Genomic DNA, 23770 nt, shown 5'->3' with positions numbered 1-23770 from the left:
AAGTCCCACTTGGTCTGGGTATAAAATTTTTTATTAACATTGTAGGATTCAACTTGGCAACATTTCGTTTAGGATTTTTGCCTCTTATGTCCTATGCTTTTATTTTTTTTGTAATGTTCTTATCTGGTTTTGGTAATGCTGACTTTAGACAATGAGTTAAATTTTCTCTCTGTGCTTCTACTTTCTGGAACAGTTTAGAAAACTGTTCCTTTGAATCATTTCTTCCTCGAATGTTTGGTGGGATTGACCAGTGAAGCAATCTAGGCCTAGGGTGTGTTATGGAAGGTTTAGTCACTGATTCAATTTCTTTAACAGATTCAGGCCTATTCAGGATGATCTTTGTATGAGCTTTGGTAGTATCTTTTAAAGCATTACTCCATTTCATGTAAGTTATCAACTTCATGGGCTTGGAGTTGTTCATAAAATTCCTTTATTATCCTTTCAATGTCCTGTGATCAGTCATGTTGATCTTCATTTCTGACAACAGCAATTTGTGTCTTCTGTCTCTTGTTTCTGTTAGTCTGGCCAAAGAGATACAAACTTTATTGCTTTTCAAAGAACTGGCTTTTGGCTTTGTTGATATTCTCTATTGCTTTTTTGATTCCAGTTTCATTGATTTCTGTTCTTTTATTATCTCCTTCTACTTTTTTTAGGTTTATACTAGTCTTCTTTGTTCAGAAGGAGTAGGGGACGACGGAGGATGAGATGGCTGGATGGCATCACTGACTCGATGGACGTGAGTCTGGGTGAACTTCAGGAATTGGTGGTGGACAGGGAGGCCTGGCGTGCTGCGATTCATGGGGTCGCAAAGAGTCAGACATGACTGAGCGACTGAACCGAACCAAACTTCACTGTGGTCTGACAGCAAATTTTGTGTGATTCTTCTTCTTTTAAATTTGCTAAGGTGGGTTTCATGTCCCAGAATGTGATCTATTTTGGGGAATGTTTCATGTGAGCTTAAGAAGAATATATTGAGTTGGCAAGAAAATTTGTTCAGGCTTTTCCATAGACTGTTATGGAAAAATCTGAATGAAATTCTGGGCCAAACCAACACTCTCTGCTCTTGTTAAACGAGCTATTCTATAAATGTCAATTAGATGCAGTTGACTGAAGGTGCTGTTCAGTGCCACTATCTTTATTCTCCATAGTTATCTCTTTTCTTCTTGCCTCAGCATAAACCCTATCTCCCCAATGATGATATCCACCAACAATTCCCCCCCTTTAAAACTTCACACTGACTTATTCCTATGAATTACCAAACTTAGGAGCTTCCCTGGTGGCTCAGATGGCAAAGATCCTGCCTACAATGTGGGAGACCAAGGTTTGACCGTTGAGTTGAGAAGATCCCCTGGAGAAGGGAATGGCAACCCACACCAGTATTCTTGCCGAGAGAATTCCATGGACAGAGGAGCCTGGCAAGTCCACAGGGTCACAAAGGGTTGGACACAAGTAACTAACACTTTCACGGAAGTTAACATCTTCATTACCACCATCAAGAAGAACTGTTCTATTTTACTTTAAATACCAGTAGATAGAGAAACATCTCATTAAAGATAGTCTACATGGAATAGTGATATAATGAATTTATCTGAATAACGATTCCTCGAATCTAAAATACATAGTAAACATAACTTACTGAAATTCCTATCTTTATAGAAAGAATTCTAGATCGTTGTCCAGAAAATTCTTCATTGCCATGGATAATCCCAAGACTAAATGTCTCCACCCCATCCTCCTGGACCCCTCACCCCTCAATAAATGCCTCACCTTTCATAGATGGTATCATCATGGGTTCCTGATGTCAGTTCAGCTGAGTTATCTCTAAGGAATTAAAAGCATACCATCAAACTCGAAATGACTTCATAGAATTAACTAGCTACAAATAGTCTTCAATTTGTAAACTGGTTTTTAACTCTAAAGATCTGTTTGAAATTTAGTTATTTGGCAATCAGCATTTCAATTTTCACTACAAACAGGGCTTTATTATAGTTGTAATGAGAACTTAGGGCTGTCTAAGCAGCCTGGCAAAGTACAATTCTTCACCTCTAAACCTAACACTATGTCTAACTGCATCAAGGCTGCGTTTACTTAAAATTCAACTTCACTGTGCAGGTCTACTATCTTGCAGCCCCTTCTAAGTTCCCGATTATCAAGTCCCTCCCCCACATCCTTACTTTTCTCGTATCCTGTAGTCCTTTCCTCAGTGTGGTTTAAAGAGCTACAAGCCTGGGGCAGGGACTCTCCATCATGACAGTGGGTTTACAGTTGGGATACCAGCTTTAGATGGGAGCAGGGCCCTGGAGGGTGAGGGCTAGAGCCGAGATCTATCAGGGTTTGCTCCTTTCTGCCTCCTCCCTCCTCTCCTGGTGCTCTGTAGCAGAGTCTCTCACACACACTCTTATAGTTTCCCAGGAGTTTTGGCTACCAATGAATCAGGGTCACAAACAAGACTATGAGTGAGGATTCTCCCACTTATGATCTCTTTTTTCCCATCTAGACCCCTAAATAAAGTTACTTCTAAGAATATCCAGTCTTTCATGAAAAGAAACCTTCCTTGGCCATCAACACTCCCAATACCTTTTCACCACCCACATCACGCACCTCTTGTCAGCGCTGTCAGAGGGAACTAAAGAGGCATCCATAACCCTGCCAAAGAGTGAAAACAACATACAAAAATATAAAGTCAGGGAAGGCAATTAGTTTCTTCTTTCCAATAGAATTTCAGAACATGAAATGTAAAATCATGAATATGGAAAAAATTGAAGAAAGAGTTTCAGGGTACAGCACTGGACTTCTTGAGACCACATCTGGGCTATGTGTGTTTGTGAATATACTGGAAAGAGAAGGAAAGAAGGGAGGTGTAGCATTAATCATTAAACCTTTCTTTCCTATTTCGCAAACCAGTCACACACTTGGGAATCAATTTGGGAAACCAGAAAGAGCTGAGAGTGTAGGAATGGGGGGATGGATCCAGTTGATAACTAGTAAAGGGATACAGGAAAAAATAAAAGAAAATGACAAATATTCCAATGCCAAGGACTTGTCCCTGGTCACCATTTGGTAGAGAAGAAAGGTAAGTAGGTAAATAGGTCAAGGATGGCCTATATAAAACTTTAATTTTTTTTTTCTGATGTGGAAGTAGAGCATATTTATAATGATTCCTTTTTATTCTTCTCTGAATTATTCCAAAAACATACCTGGTTATATTACCCAAAATCAAGACTTCCCACCACCAAATCACTGGCTTTATTAATTTAATCTCTCTACAACTCAATTTCCTCATGTGTAAAATAAGACACATGAAAATGCACTTTGCATCCATCAACTTCAGAAAATAATACTGAATAGTCACCATTTCACAAATAGTGGGTTTTAGGCAGCCTATCTTCTTCAAATGTCATGTCCCAAAAACTCAGTATATATTTTAAATTTCAAAAACACCTCAAGATTCTAAAGTAATAATACTTCCATAATTCCCTGGGAAATGGTGGGTTTCTATCCAAGATGAGAAATAGCCCAAAACTATTGATACCAAAGTCAAATGAAAGTACGGATTCCAAGAAATTACACAAACCCTGGAAGGCTGAGTACCTTAGCTGGTGGACAGACAGGGGCAGTCTGGAGTAGCCAGGTGGGAGGGGAAATTTTAAGTTCAGTTCATGCCTTTCCCTTGAGTTGCTTAGAGACAATAAATGCCTTCTCAGAAACCAGTAGCAATTACCCAGATATTGTTAATATAAAACGAGGGTAGCAGGGCTTTCCTGGTGGTCAAGTGGTTAAGAATCCACCTTTCAATGCAGGGGACACAGGTTTGATCCCTGGTCTGGGAAGATCCTACCTGCCTCGGGGCAACTAAGCCTGTGCTCCGCAGCTACTGATCCTGCACTCTGCAGCGTAAGAAGCTGCTGCAGTGAGAAACCTGCACACAGCTAGGTAAAAACGGCCCCCCGCCCAAGCTCACTTCAGCTAGAGAAAGCCTGAGTGCAGCAACGAGACCCAGCGCAGCCATAAATAAATAGGCAAAAGTGTTAAAAAGAAAAATCAAAAGAGGGTAACATTAGGTTAGGTGATGAAAACAGGGAGGGGCCGAAGAGCAATACTTCATCCTCCCCTCCACCTCCCTCCCATCTCCTAAGCTCCAAATGACAACCTAGGGTGACTACCTTCTCCAAAGTTTCCTTGCCCAGAGCTTAAAGGTGACAGTATGAATCGATGCTTTCAAATTGTTGTACTGGAGAAGACTCTTGAGAATTCCCTGGACAGCAAGGAGATCCAACCAAACAATCCTAAAGGAAATCAACCCTGAACATTCATTGGAAGGACTGAGGCTGAAGCTCCAATACTTGGGCCACATGGTGCAAAGAGCTGACTCATTGGAAAAGACCCTGATGCTGGGAAAGACTGAAGGCAAAAGGAGAAGGGGTCAGCAGAGGATGAGATGGTTCAATAGCATCCTTGACTCAATGGACATGAATTTGAGCAAACTCTAGGAAGATTCCAGATGCCACAGAGCAACTAAACCCAAATGCCGCAACTATTGAGACTGTGCCTTAAAGCCTGTGCTCTGCGACAAGAGAAGCCATTGCAGTAAGAAGCCCATGCTCTGCTGCTAGAGAGCAGCCCCCGCTCCCTGCAACTAGAGAAAGCCTGCGCAGCAACAAAGACCCTGTGCAGTCAAAAATAAATAAAATCATTAAATAAAAGAAAGAGAAAACCCAAGAGGAAATGTTAAGTGTAAACTCAGAATTGTTGGATATAAAGAATCCATTCATGGGATATTAAGTAGTTTGGGTACATGTGAAAAGTAAAATAGAGTTGGAAAGTGAGATTGAGAAACTCCCAGAAAATAGTAGAAAAGAATAAACAGAATGTCAATGGGTTATGTTCTTATCCTCCGTATCTAACGTCTGGAATACAGACATCTGAGAATGAGAAAACATGGAAAAGAAAAGGCTGAGAAAAAATAAAGATAAATTTCCCAAAATTATGCCAAGAAATTATCTTTCGCCTTACATTTTTCTTCAAATGTACAATCCAGGGATTTAATCAATTATAGAACATTTTCATCCCCACAATGAGATCCCTTATATTCACTTATAATTAATCCTGTTCCCACCCCTAGCCAACTGTGAATCTACTTTGTCTCCATAGATTTGTCTTTCCTAGACATTTCATATAAGTAGAATCACACAATATACGGTCTCTTGATTCTGACTTCATTTCACTTCACAAAATGTTTGAGGCTCACCCATGACATAACATGGATGTAGTCTACTCCTTGTAATTGCTGAATTGTAATCCCAATGTTCACTTTACAAATATTTAAATGATATTTACTAAAAAGTGCCAAGCATTATGCTGATACTTCCCAAATACTAGTGCAATTGGACCTCAATACATCTTTTGAGATAGGTACTATTCTTCATGGATAGTTACAATTCATGGATCTCAAAAATTTGTGTATTTCCAACATCCATTAAGCTGATTGGAAAATCTCACTAATAAAAACACATTCGCAGGAATTAGCAATGTTTCAGGTTTTCACGGAGATAGAACAACTGACGCCCTTTTTGTGGCCGTCCTTGGAAATGTTCACCACCCTAGACCGAAATTCCTCCAGTAAGGCAACCAGTCACCCCTAGAGAAGTTTACAGAGGCTATGACTGCCACGTGTATGTTATTACTGGTACACTGCTTAAGCTGTGGTATTTTTAAGGAAAATACAGGCATACAACAAGGTCTTTAAATTTTAAATTTGCCAAGTCATTTGCATACAGTTTACATTTATTATAAAAGAAGGTACAGGTATATTCCCTATTCTATTAAGGGCTGAGAGTTATGCTTAAAATTCAGCAAATTTGAATCTTATCACTTACTTATTTTTTGGATGCATGAGCCAGGCATTTAAAGAATTCTTCTTTACTCCCTGCATGGTTTGTTTCGCGGTTGAATTTAATCTACAGTTAATCTAAGAAAAGCAAAAGCACACATCCATTATATATTTGATATGTTTAAAACACATATGATATCCCCCAATTTGGGAAGAAAGTTACACATAGGACTTACTAGGTAAGGATCAGCATTTCTGAAGTCTTGAGTCCACAAATACAAAATATGCAATATTGTGCAATTTTATATATCCTGTGAGACACACATTGTGCATTTGCCCTTAGAATTTTAACTCAAAAGATAGAGGGAAACATTTTGTGTGTGTGTTCAATAAAATTTAAGTTTAGCTCAAGCGCAGTTCAGTTCAGTTGCTCAGTAGTGTTCGACTCTTTGCGACCCCATGGACTGCAGCATGTCAGGCTTCCCTGTCTATCACAAACTCCCAGAACTTTCTCAAACTCATGTCCATCCAGTCAGTAATGCCATCCAACCATCTCATCCTCTGTCATCCCCTTCTCCTCCTGCCTTCAATCATTCCCAGCATCAGGATCTTTTCCGATGAGTCAGTTCTTTGCATCAGGTGGCCAAAGGACTGGAGCTCAAGCACGGGACTCTAAAAAAAAATTACCCACTTGCTACCTGGGACCCAGAAAGTGAAACAAAACCATTTCAAACCAATTTTACATCAGAGTGACTTATATTTCCATCCTAGAATATTCTCTGTAGAATAAATCACAGTAATGAGAAAGCAAAAAAATGGGAACCTCAGCATTTCACAGGGCAGATTTCATGCACAAAAACTAAGTCGCAGAATAAAAGCCACTGCCAAGTATTAATACATCCCCAAGTTAACAAGTAGTAATATTGTGTCCACCTGAGGCAAGCAGAAATGTGCCACAAACCCCTCAATTCTGGGCAAGGAGAGAAAAACAAATAGAACAGAAATTTTCCCCCACCACAGACCAATTTGTCCATCAATGTTGATTTTGAGGCTTGGGGTCCAGCCATCTGTGAATTCCAAACCTTTGAGGGACACTAGCTCATGCGCAGTGGGAGTATGAAGCCCAAAGTTTGGACACTGTGGCCCCGAGAGCCCAGATGGCCATGGGAAAGCCAGCCTGGTTCTGGGGGGCCGCCTCCTCCCTGCTGGCGCGGCATCCACTTACCTGCAGGTGAGGCTGCTTTAGCGGAGGCGGTGGGTCTTGGACGGAGCTGGGGCTGCGGGGCGGTGGGGTGCATTTTGTGACTTGGGTACTTTTCCTAAGCAGGAGCGAACTTTACTCAAGATCCTGGTAGCAATTTCTCTCCTGCTGCCTTTCAGGATAATGCCTCCCTCCCCGCATCCTTTTTCCCATTCTTTCCTATTTTTTAATGTCCCCAGATCGAGTGTTGTAAGTCCAATCTCAGCCCAATTCCTGGCCAGCCACAAAGTTACTGTTAGTTGCTCCTACAGAAGCCTAGTGCCCCTACTCCCTCCACGCCCATGACCCCTGAGGGTGAGATAGGGGGGCTCTGCAAATGCCCTGGGAGGGGAGATGAATGATAATTAGTGTTCCCCACAGCTAAGCACAAGGCAAGCCTTCCTGTCAGCGGGCCCAAAGACCCCCATCCTGACCCTTCTCCCGATCCTTCCTCTTCCCCCCACCTTCCATCTGTCCCTGTAAAATGTTCTATTCCTCTTACTCTGTGAGGGTGAAAGGGCAACATTAGCTACATAAAGGGCAGAGGGTGTGATGGGACGTCCTCAGCCAGAGGCCCCCACCCTAGGTCTTTACCTGCTGCTGCTAACAAGGCAGTACTAGAATAAGAACCCTGCATCCATGGCAACCCTAGACAACAGATTCCAGGTGGTCCTGAGATGGAGTAGAGTGAGGAATACAATGAACTTGGTTCCAGGCGGCAGTGACTTAAAAAGAGACTTTTCCTTAAAGATGGGTGTAGGAGTACCAAGATCAAAGATCCCAGGATAAGCATCTCAGAGCACATCTTCTGTCCTGTTACTTTCCCTTTTGCAGCTAATGAGGGGCTCCTCCTTCCATATTCTGTTTCTGAAGATTATATGGAGCTTTTGGCTTCCCCATAGGTTGGAGAGAATGACCAGCGAGCTGAATATTTTCTGGCTAATATTAACTTTAAGTAAAATAGATTGATATAGGAATAGGTTGATATAGGAATGAGGAGCACAAAAATTCATTTTATTCAAGCTATCAATTCATAAGATTGAAAAGAAGCAGTCAAATATTAGTTGTAAATTAAAACTATACCCATTTTCCTGGTAGAGTAAATCTGAAAGGTGTAAATGAATACCAAACAAATGAAAAATGTGGAAAAAAAGCTTTTACATTTCAGGGTTTTTTTTTTTGGCCACCCAACTTGTGGGATCTTAGTTCACTGACCAGGGATTGAACCCAGGCCATGGAAGAGAAAGTACCAAGTCCTACCTGGTGGATTGCCAGTGAATTTCTGGGAAAAAAAAAAAAAAGTTTTTAAAACCTTAGTGAAACATTAGCAATTTTGTATGGAAATTACAATATAAAAATTACCCCCAAAAGAAGAATAAAGATCAGTTTGACAGTCTGTGTTGGTACATGTTATGAAGCTGTAAGTGGTCAGCTGAAGAGACAGAAAAGAGATTAAAGTCATATTAACTTAGTAGTATATCTATTAAGCACTTTGCAAGTTACAAAAATTAATCAAACATGGTCACTGACTTCAGTGTCAGATTGACGACCTTAAGGCCAGACCATTTTGAAATATGCCAGAGCATCCTACTTCCTCTGAGAAAGACCTGCCCTAAAGAAAACTCGACCAGAGCCTTATCTGACCTTGAAGAACAGTAACACAGCCCCAGCCCATCCAGCTTTTCTGTCTCACATAAGAGAATGGAAAAAAAACTAAGAAACCCTTCTGAAGATCACAGCCCTTGTTAATGTCTTAATTTTTTAGTTGTTCAAAACTAGACTTTTATTTATTTTTTTTTAATTTTAAATTTTTATTTTTACTTTATTTTACTTTACAATACTGTATTGGTTTTGCCATACATTGACTTGAATCCACCACAGGTATACATGCGTTCCCAAACATGAACCCCCCTCCCACCTCCCTCCCCATAACATCTCTCTGGGTCATCACCGTGCACCAGCCCCAAACATGCTGTATCCTGTGTCAGACATAGACTGGCAATTCGATTCTTACATGATAGTATACATGTTCCAATGCCATTCTCCCAAATCATCCCACCCTCTCCCTCTCCCTCTGAGTCCAAAAGTCCATTATACACATCTGTGTCTTTTTGCTGTCTTGCATACAGGGTCGTCACTGCCATCTTTCTAAATTCCATATATATGTGTTAGTATACTGTATTGGTGTTTTTCTTTCTGGCTTACTTCACTCTGTATAATCGGCTCCAGTTTCATCCATCTCATCAGAACTGATTCAAATGTATTCTTTTTAATGGCTGAGTAATACTCCATTGTGTATATGTACCACAGCTTTCTTATCCATTCATCTGCTGATGGACGTCTAGGTTGTTTCCATGTTCTGGCTATTATAAACAGTGCTGCGATGAACATTGGGGTACATGTGTCTCTTTCAATTCTGGTTCCCTCGGTGTGTATGCCCAGCAGTGGGATTGCTGGATCATAAGGCAGTTCTATTTGCAATTTTTTAAGGAATCTCCACACTGTTCTCCATAGTGGCTGTACTAGTTTGCATTCCCACCAACAGTGTAGGAGGGTTCCCTTTTCTCCACACCCTCTCCAGCATTTATTGCTTGCAGATTTTTGGATCGCAGACATTCTGACTGGTGTGAAGTGGTACCTCATTGTGGTTTTGATTTGCATTTCTCTAATAATGAGTGATGTTGAGCATCTTTTCATGTGTTTAAAATAAATGTAATAACTAAAAATTAGATTTCCCCTTTTCTCTAGGGTTTACTGCTGTTGTTTGTTGTTAAGTGATTTTTCTGAACTCTGTTCTTCGTACAGTATGACCACTGAAGTCAGCTTGGTCAGCTAGTAATTAGAGATTCCCTCAGGTGCCCAGAACCAGTAAGTCTCTCAGTGGTTATCATTCCAGAAAGAGAAAATGGCTCCAGGCGCCATCTTTCTCTCTCTCCTGGCTCCTAGTGCTTAGACCTCCGGGGCCGTCTTCTCCCTTCTATGCTGCCTGCTCCTCCTCTCTACCCTCACTTCCCCACACTAATTCTTGCTTAACTTCACTTTTTCTCTTAAACTCTCCCCCCTCTCCCTTTTCCTCCGAACTTTTCAGAACCCATCCCTTTAAAATTAGGCCTACTGAGGATCCAGAGACCAAACCCTTAATTTCTTCTACTCTCTGAACTAAAGCTGAACTTTGAGCTATAGTCATGGATTTTTTTCCCCCACAGTAACCCAAAGAATCTCACAGACTTACAGAGGAATTTTATGTTACTCAAATTTAGCAACCTGGTATCTCTGACTTTTACCAGCTAGTTCATATGCTTCTTGGCTAAGGATAGGCCCAGCATTGAATTAAAACTGCTAACTGGGAAAATGCTGAAAGGTACCTAGAAATACAACTGGTAAGGTGTTACTGAACCAAGATTGTTTGCCCAACATGCAGCAAGCCAAATGCTGAGACACCAAAGTTTGCAGCAAAGAAAAGGTTTACTTACAAGGTGGCCAAGCGAGAAGATGGAAGTCTCAAATCCACTTCCTCAAAGGCAAGGGGCTGGGGGTATTCTTTGGGGTAAAACTGAGCCTAATTAGAAACAAGAAAATGTGAGGTGATCTTCATTCTGGCCTAGATACAACTAAGCTACAGGCTTCTTCACAATACGTATACTCAGAACATGCTCTGCGGATGGAGTTTTCAGCCCTCTGAAGTCAAAAGGTCACGGAGCATGCCCAGTTGAAGGGTCAGTGGTCTTAACTAGTTAGAGCTCAAATTGGGCTCAGCTGATTCCAAGTTCCTGGAAAACAACTCAGGCAAACCTCTTTTGTTTAGGCTACTTGACTCTTGGAAGATCTGCATGTTTTTATAAAAACAATTAAAAGGAACTTAATCAGTAGAAGCAGGTTTCAGGTGTAACAGATCTGATGACTACCTTCTGTTTCGAAACTAGCCTGCTAACTCATACAATCAGGCTCAACAATCACTAGATTGCTTCCTAGGGCAATTCCTAGGGTTTTTCCAAAGCCTGTTGAACAAATTTCAGTTTTGCAGACAAAAATCTGATGAGCCTGTTCATGAGTATTACGGTCAATTTCAGATAGTTTTAAATGATAATTCTGACCTTCCTTCAGATGCTAATTCTAATCAGGTAGATTTTAACTCTATTTATTTACAGGCTAAACCAGGACATTTCCCTGCTAGTAAAAAGGACCAAGAGAAATAGGAAACTATGTCCACTCCAAATTTAATTAATCTGACAAACCAGCTCTCTTGAGTACTACAGGAGTCACCTGAGCGGAAGGCCACCAAAAGTCTTAATCTTCAACTCCAGCAAATGAAAAGCAAGACCCTCCTAGTTTCTGCTAGGATTGCAGAGAACCAGGACTTTGGGAAAGAGACAGTTAAACTCTTCAGGTACTTGTAACCCTCTAAGGGGCCTTTCCAGCTAGCTCTCACTTCTCAATGATGGAGCCCTGAGGAGTGACACAGGCTCTTCGCAATCCTCCCTCCAAGTGGTTTAGAGACACGTTTCTCTAAATTGGGGCTGAATCTCCTCCAGTCCTAATTGACATCTGAGTCATGCTCATGGTGTACAAGCCCACTGCTATAAAGCAGCTCCTGCCCTGGAGTAGTAGAACAGTGCAAACGGTGGAGACCTCCAGTGAACCTCGAGATGCTTCTGTCTCTGAACCTACTTGCTTCTGTTTAGGACCTTTGAGAGACACACACCCTTTTCTCCTTAGTTCTCCCACTGCTATCTGTGTATAAGCCTGAGACTTCTTAAAGAAGTATCATGCCAGTATTTCCTTCTCTCCAAAGGAGGGGGCGGGGAGATGATTCTATAATTTGACAGTACTTATCAAAGCAGCCAATCAGATGAGTTAAATGGTGCTGTGACATCTTTTTTTGCTCTGTCTAGAGCTGATCCTGGGAACACTGATTATTTGTCCCTATTGAATCAGCTATCACCCTCCTTACAGACAAAATCTCCACTGATATTGGCAAAATTCACAGTGTACCTCCCATCAGGATTCAAAGAGATCCCTGAAAACCACTCCCCAGAATTAATCAATAGCCTATGAGTAAAGAAGCCCTTCAAGGCACAAAACCCATAATAGAAGATTACAGATTCCAGAGTCTCTTTCTCGCTTTCACTAATCCCTGTAATATTCTTATTTCACCTATGAGGAAACCTAAGGGTGAGGGTGGAAGTTTGTCTAGGACTTCTGAACAAGAAATAACATTGTTCTACCTAGACACCAAAGTGTTCTTAACCTTCATATATCACTATCATCCACTTCCACTGGGAGCAGATTCTTTACATAACAGTTTTTTTTAAGGTTTTTATATATCTTTATTTTTATTGACATTTAGTTGATTTACAACATTTTGAGTTTCGGGTGTACAACATAGTGGTTGACTTTTTAAAGGTTATACTCCATTTATAGTTACTCTAAAATATTGGCTATATTCCCTACTTTGCCATTTTCACTGATACTACTTCCCAAAGTACTTTTAAATACATTACTAAATTCATAAGAAAGTAAAGGAAGTACTAAATAATCACACAGACATAGTCACACTTACTTATACTTGAAAGTCGCTCAGTCATGTCAGAATTCTCTAGGCCAGAATACTGGAGTGGGTAGCCTTTCCCTTCTCCAGGGGATCTTCCCAACCCAGGTCTCCCACAATTGTGGGCAGATTCTTTACCAGCTGAGCCACAAGGAAAACCCAAGAATACTGGAATGGGTAACCTATCCCTTCTCCAGCAGCTCTTCCTGACCCAGGAATCGAACCAGGGTCTCCTGCATTGCAGGTGAATTCTTTACCATCTGAGCTATCAGGGAAGCTCTACTTACTCAAGTGGCAAATCAACAGAAAAACAAGGAATGTCCTGGAAGTGTTCTAAAACCCCAAATCTAGAGTTCTGTGGTTTAATATTGTGGTTGCCTGAAGTGGTAGATAGGAACTGAGGCAAACAATAGGCTAAACATAATGCTTACAAAAAAAAAAAAAAGTGAAGTGAGATATCAAGAGAGGACTTTGACACATTCCTGGGAATATAGAGTTCTGTTGGTTAACCGGGTAACAGGATTTGAACCTGACAAAGTGGGCAGCTGAATCCAACACCTACACATAGATCACACATAGATCCAGGCACCCAAATTGGCTATATATATTAATTTCCTCAGTATATTTGCTGGAGACTGGAAGTCCAAGGTCAAAGTGTCAGCAAGGGTGGTCTCCCAACACCTCTCTCCCTGGCTTCCAGACACCTTCTTTCTGGTTCTCAGAGTGCATGGCTTTTCCTCGGTGCACACTTTTCTAATGGTGTGTTTTGTTATTTTTTGATTGGGCTAAGTGGCTTTATTAAAGAAGGCCAGGATTACAAAGGATTTGGGAGTTGACATTGGGGCCTTTCTTCTTGCCAAAGGTGGGCACAATATTGATAAAGCTCCAGTTGTACTGCATACGCCTCTTGGCCTGGCCCATCTTTTTCTCCTGTTTGGCCACCTTGGGAGTCTGACGTCTTACTTACCCAGCACCAGCCAGGTGCCACCAGGATATGGTGGCAAAGTGAATCAACAAACAAATCAGTCTCTCTCTGCTGACAGTGGGTTTAAAAGTATTAATAAATTTATAACCTTCCTCAATGTTTTGTAGCTAGCTTTACTCTCATGCTGGGATTTGATTTTACTCCACCTTCAGAAATAGAACTACCATATGATCTGGAAATTCCACTGCTGGGTATATATTCAAAGAAGGAAAAAACATTAATTTAAAAATAATTCATCCCAATGTTCACAGCAGCATTATTTACAATAGTCATGGAAGCAACCTAAGTGTCCATTGACAGATGAATGGATAAAGAAGACATGGTGTGTATATATATATATGATTGAATACTGCTGCTGCTGCTGCTGCATCACTGCAGTCGTGTCCAACTCTGTGCAACCCCACAGATGGCAGCCCACCAGGCTCCCCCGTCCCTGGGACTACTCAGCCATACAAGAAAAAAAATGGAATTTTGCCATTTGCAACAAGATAGATGGACTTGGAGGATGTGCTTAGTGAAACGAGTCAGAGCAAGACAAATACTGTATGACATTACTTATATGCAGAATCCAAAACATAAAACAAACTAGTGAATATAACACAAAAGAAACAGACTCACAGATATAGAGAACAATGTAGGGACTCAAAGAAATGAAAGTGTTAGTTGCTTAGTAGTGTTCAACTCCTTGAGACCCCCATGGACTGTAGCCGGCCAGGCTCTTTTGTCCATGGAATTCTCCAGGCAAGAATGCAGGAGTGGGTAGCCATTCCCTTCTCCAGGGGATCTTCCTGACCCTGGGATCAAACCCAGGTCTCCTGCTTTGCAAACCCAGGTCTCCTGCATGAGCAGGCAGATTTTTTACCATCTGAGCCACTAGGGAAAATCACTTAGTGATTACTAGCAGGATTTAGAGAGAAGTGCTGGGCACGGGGAGGAGGATGTGGGGTTTAATGGGGTTAGAAACTTAAGAGCTACAAATTGCTCTGTACAGAATGAATACATTATAAGGATGTATGGTACAGCACACCAGCAGAGTGGCGCAGCGGAAGCGTGCTGGGCCCATAACCCAGAGGTCGATGGATCGAAACCATCCTCTGCTAAGGTGGGGCTCTTTTCCTCCTGAAGAGATCTTTAGGAGTAGAGAAGAGAGTTTATTAAGAAAATTTGCCACTGTATATCTTCTTTAGTGAAGTGTTTAGGTAACTGTTTTGGGCTTCCCTGGTGGCTCAGATGGTAAAGAATTTACCTGCAATGCTGGAGACAAGGGTTTGATCCCTGGGTTGGGAAGATCTCCCGGAGAAGGGAATGGCTACCTACTCTAATATTCTTGCCTGGAGAACCCCATGGGCAGAGGAGCCTGGCAGGCTATAGTCCATGGGGTCGCAAAGAATCAGACACAACTGAGTGACTAACACTCTCACTTCACTTTTCACAGGGAATATAGCCAATATTTTGTAATGACTATAAATGGAATATGTAACTTTAAAATTGAACCACTATGCTGTACACTTGAAACTCATATAGTATTGCAAATCAACTATACATCAATAATGATAAATAAAAATATATAAAAACCTTAAAAACATTTAAAAATAAATAAAAGAAATAAAATATTATTGATCGAACAACTACCAAAAGATACTAAAATTTTGGACTGAAGAAAATCCTATGGAACACTGTGTTCTTAACATTCTTAAAGCCCTGTATGAAAGAATTGTATTTGCCTCTTTTTTTATGCTACTAGACTCTCTCCACTTTGTCATATTCAGTGTTATTTTATTAGCGTAATATGCCTTATTATAAGTATGCTTATGTATCTATTTACACCAAACAATGTTTGTTAAAATATCAGGTTTTTTTTGTTTTAAAACATAGCTTTTATTGAAGCATAGCATATGGTAATGCTCATAATATTTATCATCAAATTTTGCATTTATGAAAACCTAATATGTATCACACTTAGCTGAGTCCCAAAGTAGAATATATATGGAGCTTACATCGTAACTATTTATTTCTTTTGTTTAATTTTTCTTTCTTTCTTTTTTATGTATATCCTTATATATTGGTCTTTCATTTCTGTAAGAATATTTCTCAAAAGTGGAATTACTGGATCAAAAAATAAGTACAATGAAGTTTTGAAGCATAACAATAAAATAAAAATCCACGTGCCCATGACCTCACACAGGACGAAAACATTTCCAATCCTGCGGAAGCCACTGGAGGTTTTACTCTGATCCACTCGTCTTGTCTCTCCACAGAGGCTACCACTCCTCTGAAGGTTTGTTTTCTGGTAGTTTGTCTCTAATTTTTTGGCAATGGTGCGTACCATGAAGGATCTTAGTTCCCTGACCAAGGATCGAACCTGAGCCCCCCTGCAGTGGGAGCGTGGAGTCCTGACCACTGGACCACGAGGTAAGTCACTCTGCTGAAGTACTTCATGTTCATGACTCCCGTGCTTTGCTTTATAGTCTAAGAAGACAGATATTTAAACAATACACCATTTTGCTATAATATTTTTAAGTTTTACAGTAATGGGTATCATGATGAGACAATATTTATCCTGAAGCACATTTCGATCACTAAAAACCACTTGATAAATATTAATTAAATTGGGGACTTCCCTGGTGTTCCGTGGCTAAGACTTTGCCTTCCAGGGCAGGGGGTGTGGGTTTGATCCCTGGTCAGGGAGCTAAGATCCCACATGCCTTGTGGCCAAAAAACCAAAACATAAAACAGAAACGATATTATAACAAATTCAATAAAGACTTTATTTTTTTTTCTATTTTTAGTTTTTATTTTTCTTTTCTTTTATTATTTTTTTAATTTTAAAATTATTATACTTTTTTTAATCTTTTTTTTTTTTGCTCTTTATTTTTTTTACTTAAAATACTGTATTGGTTTTGCCATACATTGACATGAATCCACCATGGGTGTACATGAGTTCCCAATCCTGAACCCCCCTCCCACCACCCTCTCCATATCATCTCTCTGGGTCATCCCAGTGCACCAGCCCCAAGCATCCTGTATCCTATATCGAACCTAGACTGGCAATTCATTTCTTACATGATAGTATACATGTTTCAATGCCATTCTCCCAAATCATCCCACCCTCTCCCTCTCCCACAGAGTCTAAAAGTCTGTTCTATACATCTGTTTATAATAGCCAGGACATGGAAGCAACCTAGATGTCCATCAGCAAACGAATGGATAAGAAAGCTGTGGTACATATACACAATGGAGTATTACTCAGCCATTAAAAAGAATACCTTTGAATCAGTTCTAATGAGGTGGGTGAAACTGGAGCCTATTATACAGAGTGAAGTAAGCCAGAAAGAAAAACACCAATACAGTATACTAACACACATATATGGAATTTAGAAAGATGGTAATAAAGACTTTTAAAATGGTCCACATTAAAAAAAAGACTCTTAAAAAATTAAATTGCTAGGGTTTTTTGCATTGTTTACAAAAATGTTATTCCACAAAATATCTAAATAGTATTTTGTGTTAATAAATATCAGTGGCTCTTTGATTTAAAGGCAGTAAAATAGAAGCTAATTGTAAAAGTTTTCCATATGTTCATCTTATTTTCCAGTGACATGACACTGCCCATATATTTAGAAATAGGTTATTTTGGCAAGAAAAAGACTGTTGAATTCTAGAAAGTACAAAGTAGACACAATTGAAGGTTTTTGAACCTAGAAAGGGAAGGGTCATTTTCTATAGATGATTTTTTCACTGTTTCTCAATGGCACCCCACTCCAGCACTCTTGCCTGGAAAATCCCATGGATGGAGGAGCCTGGTGGGCCGCAGTCCATGGGGTCACTAAGAGTCGGACACTACTGAGCGACTTCACTTTCACTTTAGACTTTCATGCATTGGAGAAGGAAATGGCAACACACTCCAGTGTTCTTGCCTGGAGAATCCCAGGGACGGGGGAGCCTCGTGGGCTGCCGTCTAGGGGGTCACACAGAGTCGGACACGACTTCACTTTCACTTTAGACTTTCATGCATTGGAGAAGGAAATGGCAACGCACTCCAGTGTTCTTGCCTGGAGAATCCCAGGGACGGGGGAGCCTCGTGGGCTGCCGTCTAGGGGGTCACACAGAGTCGGACACGACTGAAGCGACTTAGCACCAGCAGCAGCAGCAGCATATTCATGCAGTTATCTTAATTACTGTATTGCCAGTTGGCTTCACTAGATGGAGCTATGGCTGTGCTGTGCTTAGTCGCTCAGTCCTCTGCGACTCGGCTACCCTATGGACTGCATGAAGCCAGCCAGGCTGCTTGGTTCATGGGCCTCTCCAGGCGAAAATACTGGGGTGGGTTGCCATGCCCTCCTTCAGGGGATCTTCCCAAGCCAGGAAGCAAACCCAGGTCCCCGCACTGCGGGCAGATTCTTTTCCATCTGAGCCCCCAGGGAAGCCCAGATGGAACCACAGGCATAATAACTACAAATGCCTTCAAAAAGTAAAAATAACTCAATATCCTGAGGAGATAATTATTTGTAGAGGAGAAACTATCACTTGTAGATATCATTTTAAAGGATATAATCTTCTATCACGTGGTTTGTCATGAACTGTCCGCTCCAGGGAGAAACATCTGCTTGGGGTTGACAATGAGTTTACTAGTTAGTAACAGTTCTTTAATGAATTGAGCAGACTTCTTCATTTATTCACCTGGGCATTTATTTTTTCATTCACTGACCAAGCATTTATCAAGCACTGGGTGTGCCCAGCACTGATAGGCACTGGGGATATAGAAATAAACCCCATTGGGACTGTAGACACAATCCCAGTCTTCAAGAACCTCACAGCCTAAGTCAAGTATGGGAGGTGAGTACACAAACCATCAATTACAGTATATTTAGGAGAGAATGATAGAATCATTTAACACAAGATTCAGTGGTGGCATCAAGAAAGAAGTGGCTAGCTCTGACCGAGTAGGAAGACATGCCTAGAATGAATTTTAAGGGATGAATAATTCAGAGACAGTCAAAGATGGAAAGAAAACTTGGTGAATGCTGAACCAACTGAGTACTCATGGGGACAGAAAGGCGATGAGGAGGAGGAGATAGGTAATGTTGGACATAATGGCTAAATGATTGTGGGGATCAGAGGGGAGGAAGAAACTTCCTAAATCCTTCAAGACAAGTGCTGAGGGTGTCAGGATAAAAATTCAACATGACTCTGAGAAATTGAAAATGATTTTAAGAAAGCACCTCTTTCCTATCTCAAATTGTAGACAGCCTCCCCACCCTTCCCCTATTCTTGAGATCTCACTCCATTCTTTGTTTACTCTGGCGTGTGAATTTGTTCTTTCTGCCAAATGAGTCAGTGTCAGATTTGTGCTGACATGTATTAAATTTCCTGTAAGAAACTAGTGTGTCATATCTCTTTCACTGTTCTCTCTCTCTCTCCTCTCTCTCTTTAAATTTCTTTCTCTCTGTCACACACACACACACACACACACACACAGGGGCAAGTATGTAGAAGAAAATGCAGTGTCATTTGAAGACAGTTAAAAAGATATAGAAGCACTATTCCTACAACAGCAAAACCATCCCTCACTAAAACCCCAGAACTACTGTATTTGTTACCCTTACGTGTTCTTGAATCTTGGGATGGCACATGGGCTTTATTGCACATATTCACATTATGATACATATTCATCTATTTGAAGTTTTCTACGTTGTTTTTAAGTTGCATTATTTATGAAAAAGATTAGAAAACCAGAAGTTTCATTTCTGTTTCCAATCTTCCTTTTAATTTCCACTGTGAACGTAGCTCTGTTTTCAATTAACATCTCTATGTATAACTTTATCCATCCCCTAACACAGGGAGTGTAATAACGCTTCCTCAATGACTGTGTGAGACTTAGCTAGAAACCAACTTGCCGCGACCCCAAAAATCAGTTCGAACAGCTGCTGGAGGCAAGAGAGAGAAAGGGAGAGAAGGAAGAGAAGCCAGACTCACAAAGAGCAACTTCCCTACAGGCAGAGTGGCTCAAGTGCCAGAAAAATTAAGGACTTCCCTGGTGGTCCAGCGGTTGGGATTCCATGTGCCTGCTACAGGGGCACAGGTTCGATCCCTGGTCAGGGAAGATCCTTCATGCCACTCAGCGTGGCCCTCCTCCCGCCACCCCAAGAAAAACCAAACCAATAGAATGGCATGATCAAGTTTGTTCATTATAGCCACGGAGTCAAGAACACATTGAAAATCACTGAGGAAAGTACATCAACTATACTTCAATTTAAACAAACGAAAACCTTGGACTGAAAAAAACAAAACAAAAACTTAAAACTTCAAAAACTCTAACTTTCTTTTGAAATGTTTGTAGATTTTCGGATCTGCCTAGTCGTGTAGCAGAAAGAACTCAGATATGCATGTTTGAGTCTCGTCCAGGGTCTCCCAGCCTCCCCCTCCATTTCTTCATCGATATCCACACCGTCCCCTTTTCTGCCCTCCACCCACTTCTCTGTCCTCCCACCCTCCTGCTACCTCATGCCCGGATCATCCCCGCGGGACAATTAACGTGGACAGAGGAGCATCAGTAGTAACAAGCCGGTGCTGAATGACAAGTACAAACTCCACCTACCTGAATAGTGTGTTTCTGAGAAAAGTGTACTAAACGGTCAAGTCAAATGTGTTTAAGACATAACATGAGCTGATGGAAGGAGCATAAGACGCTTATGACAAAAAGTCTTGGCTCAGAGGGTTCTTCAGAGAAGCAGTTGATTCTAGGGCTGGGGTAGGCAGAATGTAATTGAGCCTGGAAAATCATGTGGCAGAAAATAAAGAAGTACTCGAACTTCCCTGGTGGTCCAGTGACTAAGACTCTGTTCTCCCAATGTAGGGGGCTGGATTCAATCCCTGGTCAGGGAACTAGGTCCCACATGCTGCAACTGAGACCCAGCACAGCCAAATAAAGAAATTAAAAATTTAAAAACATAGTCTTTAGAAAAAGAAACGAAGAAAATAATGAAGTACTCAAACCAGCAACATAGTCCCACAAGCAACATAACCCCACAATGATGAGGCATGACAAAAGGATATATGAGCCAACCTAAAGGACACCCCAGTGGCCAAAAGTTGGAACAATTTGAGCAACAAAGTAAATAATGATGACACTGGGTTATGAGCCACAGAATAAAATAAATATCCATCCAGCTATTAGTACAAAGATATCTCTATTTCCATCTATCTATAACAAAATCACTATTAGGTAAACATTATAATAATAATTGTTGCAGGTAGCATCCACTGCTGCTGCTGCTGCTGCTACTAAGTCGCTTCAGTCGTGTCCGACTCTGTGCGACCCCATGGACAGCAGCCCTCCAGGCTCTTCTGTCCACAGGATTCTCCAGGCAAGAACACTGGAGTGGGTTGCCATTTCCTTCTCCAACTGATAAATACTAAAATCTATAGGTGAAAGTTTGAGGAAAATTAGGATATTAGCATCATCTCAATGTAACTCCACTAAGATATTCATCAATTACAAAGGGGAAAAAGATAAGAGTAGCGAAACCTGACAGATACCATCTCAACCAAGTGATCAAGGATAATATCACCAGTAACAGGACATACCAACGTTGTGTATTTTCTAATATAATGTACTGAGAAGGACACTTTGCCTCATGCATAAACTCAGTCTAATGGTGAGGAAACAGTAGACAAACCCCAAATGAATGACATTCTACAAAACATCTGGCCAGTACTCTTCAACAGTGTAAAGGTCATGGAAGACAAAGATTGAGGAGTTCTCCCTCACTGGAAGAAACTAAGGAGGAATAATAATTCAATGCAATGTGAGATTCTGAATTGGATCCCAGAATGACAAAGACATGCTAGGGGGGAAAATGATGAAATTCAAAGGTCTGTAGTTTAATTAATAGTACTGTAACAATGTTTTCTGATTTTGATCACTGAACTATGGTTGTCTGTTAACATTAAGAGGGGGTTAGAGGAAGGTAGCGGAGAAGGCAATGGCAGCCCACTCCAGTACTCTTGCCTGGAAAATCCCGTGGACGGAGGAGCCTGGTAGCCTGCAGTCCATGGGGTCGCTAAGAGTAGGACATGACTGAGCGACTTCACTTTCATGCACTGGAGAAGGAAATGGCAACCCACTCCAGTGTTCTTGCCTGGAGAATCCTAGGGATGGGGGAGCCTGGTGGGCTGCTGTCTATGGGGTCACACAGAGTTGGACATGACTGAAGCAACTTAGCAGCAGCAGCAGCAGAGGAAGGTAGATTTGAATTTTTTTCTAAAAATCTAGAATTATTTAAAATTAAAAATTTTTAACACCTTGGGTCAAATCTCAACAACAGAATTTATTAGTTCTATGACCTTTCTGGGCCTCATTTTTCTTACTAATAACAGGGAGTTAGGAAGGATGATCCCTAAGCCCATTCTGGAAAGTGAAGTGAAAGTGAAAGTCGTGTCAGACTCATTGTGACCCCTGGAGTGGGTAGCTGTTCTCTTCTTCAGGGGATCTTCCCAACCCAGAGATTGAATCAGGTCTCCCACACTGCAGCTGAGCCACAAGGAAAGCCCAAGAATACTGGAGTGGGTAGCCCACCCTCTCTCCAGCAGATCTTCCCAGCCCAGGAATAAAACTGGGGTCTCCTGCTTTGCAGGTGGATCTTCACCAACTGAGCTACCAGGGAAGCTCATTCTGAAGAACAGGAGAATCGCTTTCTTGCCCACAGTGTTTGACTTGCTTTACTTCTGCAGACCACATGCAGCGGATGTTGAAAGTGGGGAGTCTTGAAAACAGTCGTGAAATGATAATTGCAGATAATTCCTCTCTGCAGTTCAAGTCTCCAGTTTAAGGCAGAATGATACGGGACTGGAGAATTGTTCCCAGCTCATTAGGGTTTAGAAGCTGCTTCAATAGAGATCATGCCAAGAGGAAACTTACTCACTTAGAAGTACTGCTAGAGAAAGAGAGTTTTAGTTTTAGTTCAGAAGAAAACATAGAAAAATAGAATATTAGCTGTTGAAGAGTAAAGGAATTATGAGAAGTCACTTTGTTTCAAAGTTTCCTTAATGTCACCATTGTCTTTTTAGAATTAAAGATACATCTGCCGAAATTTTTTTCTTAGTTCTTGTACTTGTAATGGATAAACATACTGTTGAAACTTGCCATCTCTCTAATCCCAGCATCTTGGAAGAATGTCCTAGGAATGCTTTGGTAGTTAAAATACAAATCAACTTGGCAGTGTTCATTTCCCCTGATACCCTCCCACACACCCACACATGCATTTCTCTTGACCACTAGGACATTCCAAGCTCTCTCCTTCCAACAGCATCTGCCTCCCCGCTCTCATTCTCCTGTGGGCCCTTCATCCCTGAGAACACACGGCATTCTATCCAAGTGTGAATCTGAACTCAAGATGTTGTTGTTTAGTTGCTCAGTTCAGTTCAGTCACTCAGTTGTGTCCGACTCTTTGTGACCCCATGGACTGCAACACGCCAGGCTCCTCGGTCCATGGGATTTCCCACCCAAGAATAGTTCTTCTCCAGGGATCTTCCTGAACCAGGGATTGAACCCACATCTCCTGCATTGCCAGGCAAATTCTTTACTGCTGAACCACCAGGGAAGCCCAAGGATACGACAACTCAAACTAGGCAAGATCCCTCTTTTATTATACTTTCCAAGTTCAGCAAGGTTTTCTTTAGTCGCTGACAGTCAGAAATTTCCGTCTTATTTATCTACCTTTTTCTTTCAAAATTTCAAAGTTCTACTCATCCAGGGTCTTTCTCAATTGAACAAAAGCCAATTGTTTTTGTACACTTTCTAAGTGTTATAGGAAGTTGAGTTTTAAGTTTACTGGAAATTTTCTGCAATCAAATCTCTGTAGAGTATGAACTACCAAGAAAACTCTCCAGGAGCCCATTTAGAATTATTTACTTTCAGAAAAACTAGCAAAACCTTCTCATGAGTCTTACCCTATGGGGTTTTCATAACCAGATGGCCCACAGAAAGTGCATGTTTGCAGCATTACTCAGCATCCTTATAGGGTAAGAAAGCTCCATGGTGGTGATAAAGGTGTTAAATCAGAGCTTATTGGGATTACATGACCCCTTTCAGTTGCCTGGGACTCCGCCTGGTTGTGTAATAATAGCCATCTACCCAAAGGCAGCTCCTTTGCCACCAGTCCTGGT

The 23770-nt window shown here is 41.1% G+C and overlaps 1 non-coding gene across 1 annotated transcript; it reads left to right on the top strand.

Moving 5' to 3' along the window:
- Nucleotides 1–14631: 14631 nt before the first annotated feature.
- Nucleotides 14632–14703, top strand: TRNAM-CAU (transfer RNA methionine (anticodon CAU)). Its single transcript has one exon. It is a non-coding gene; the product is annotated as a tRNA-Met (tRNA).
- The last annotated feature ends 9067 nt before the right edge of the window (nt 14704–23770 follow it).

This window comes from Capricornis sumatraensis, chromosome 12 (genome assembly GCF_032405125.1).
Source record: "Capricornis sumatraensis isolate serow.1 chromosome 12, serow.2, whole genome shotgun sequence".
Taxonomy (NCBI): Eukaryota; Metazoa; Chordata; class Mammalia; order Artiodactyla; family Bovidae; genus Capricornis; species Capricornis sumatraensis.
The sequence above is the reverse complement of the archived record's forward strand: the minus strand, read 5'-3'. Positions and strand labels throughout refer to the sequence as shown.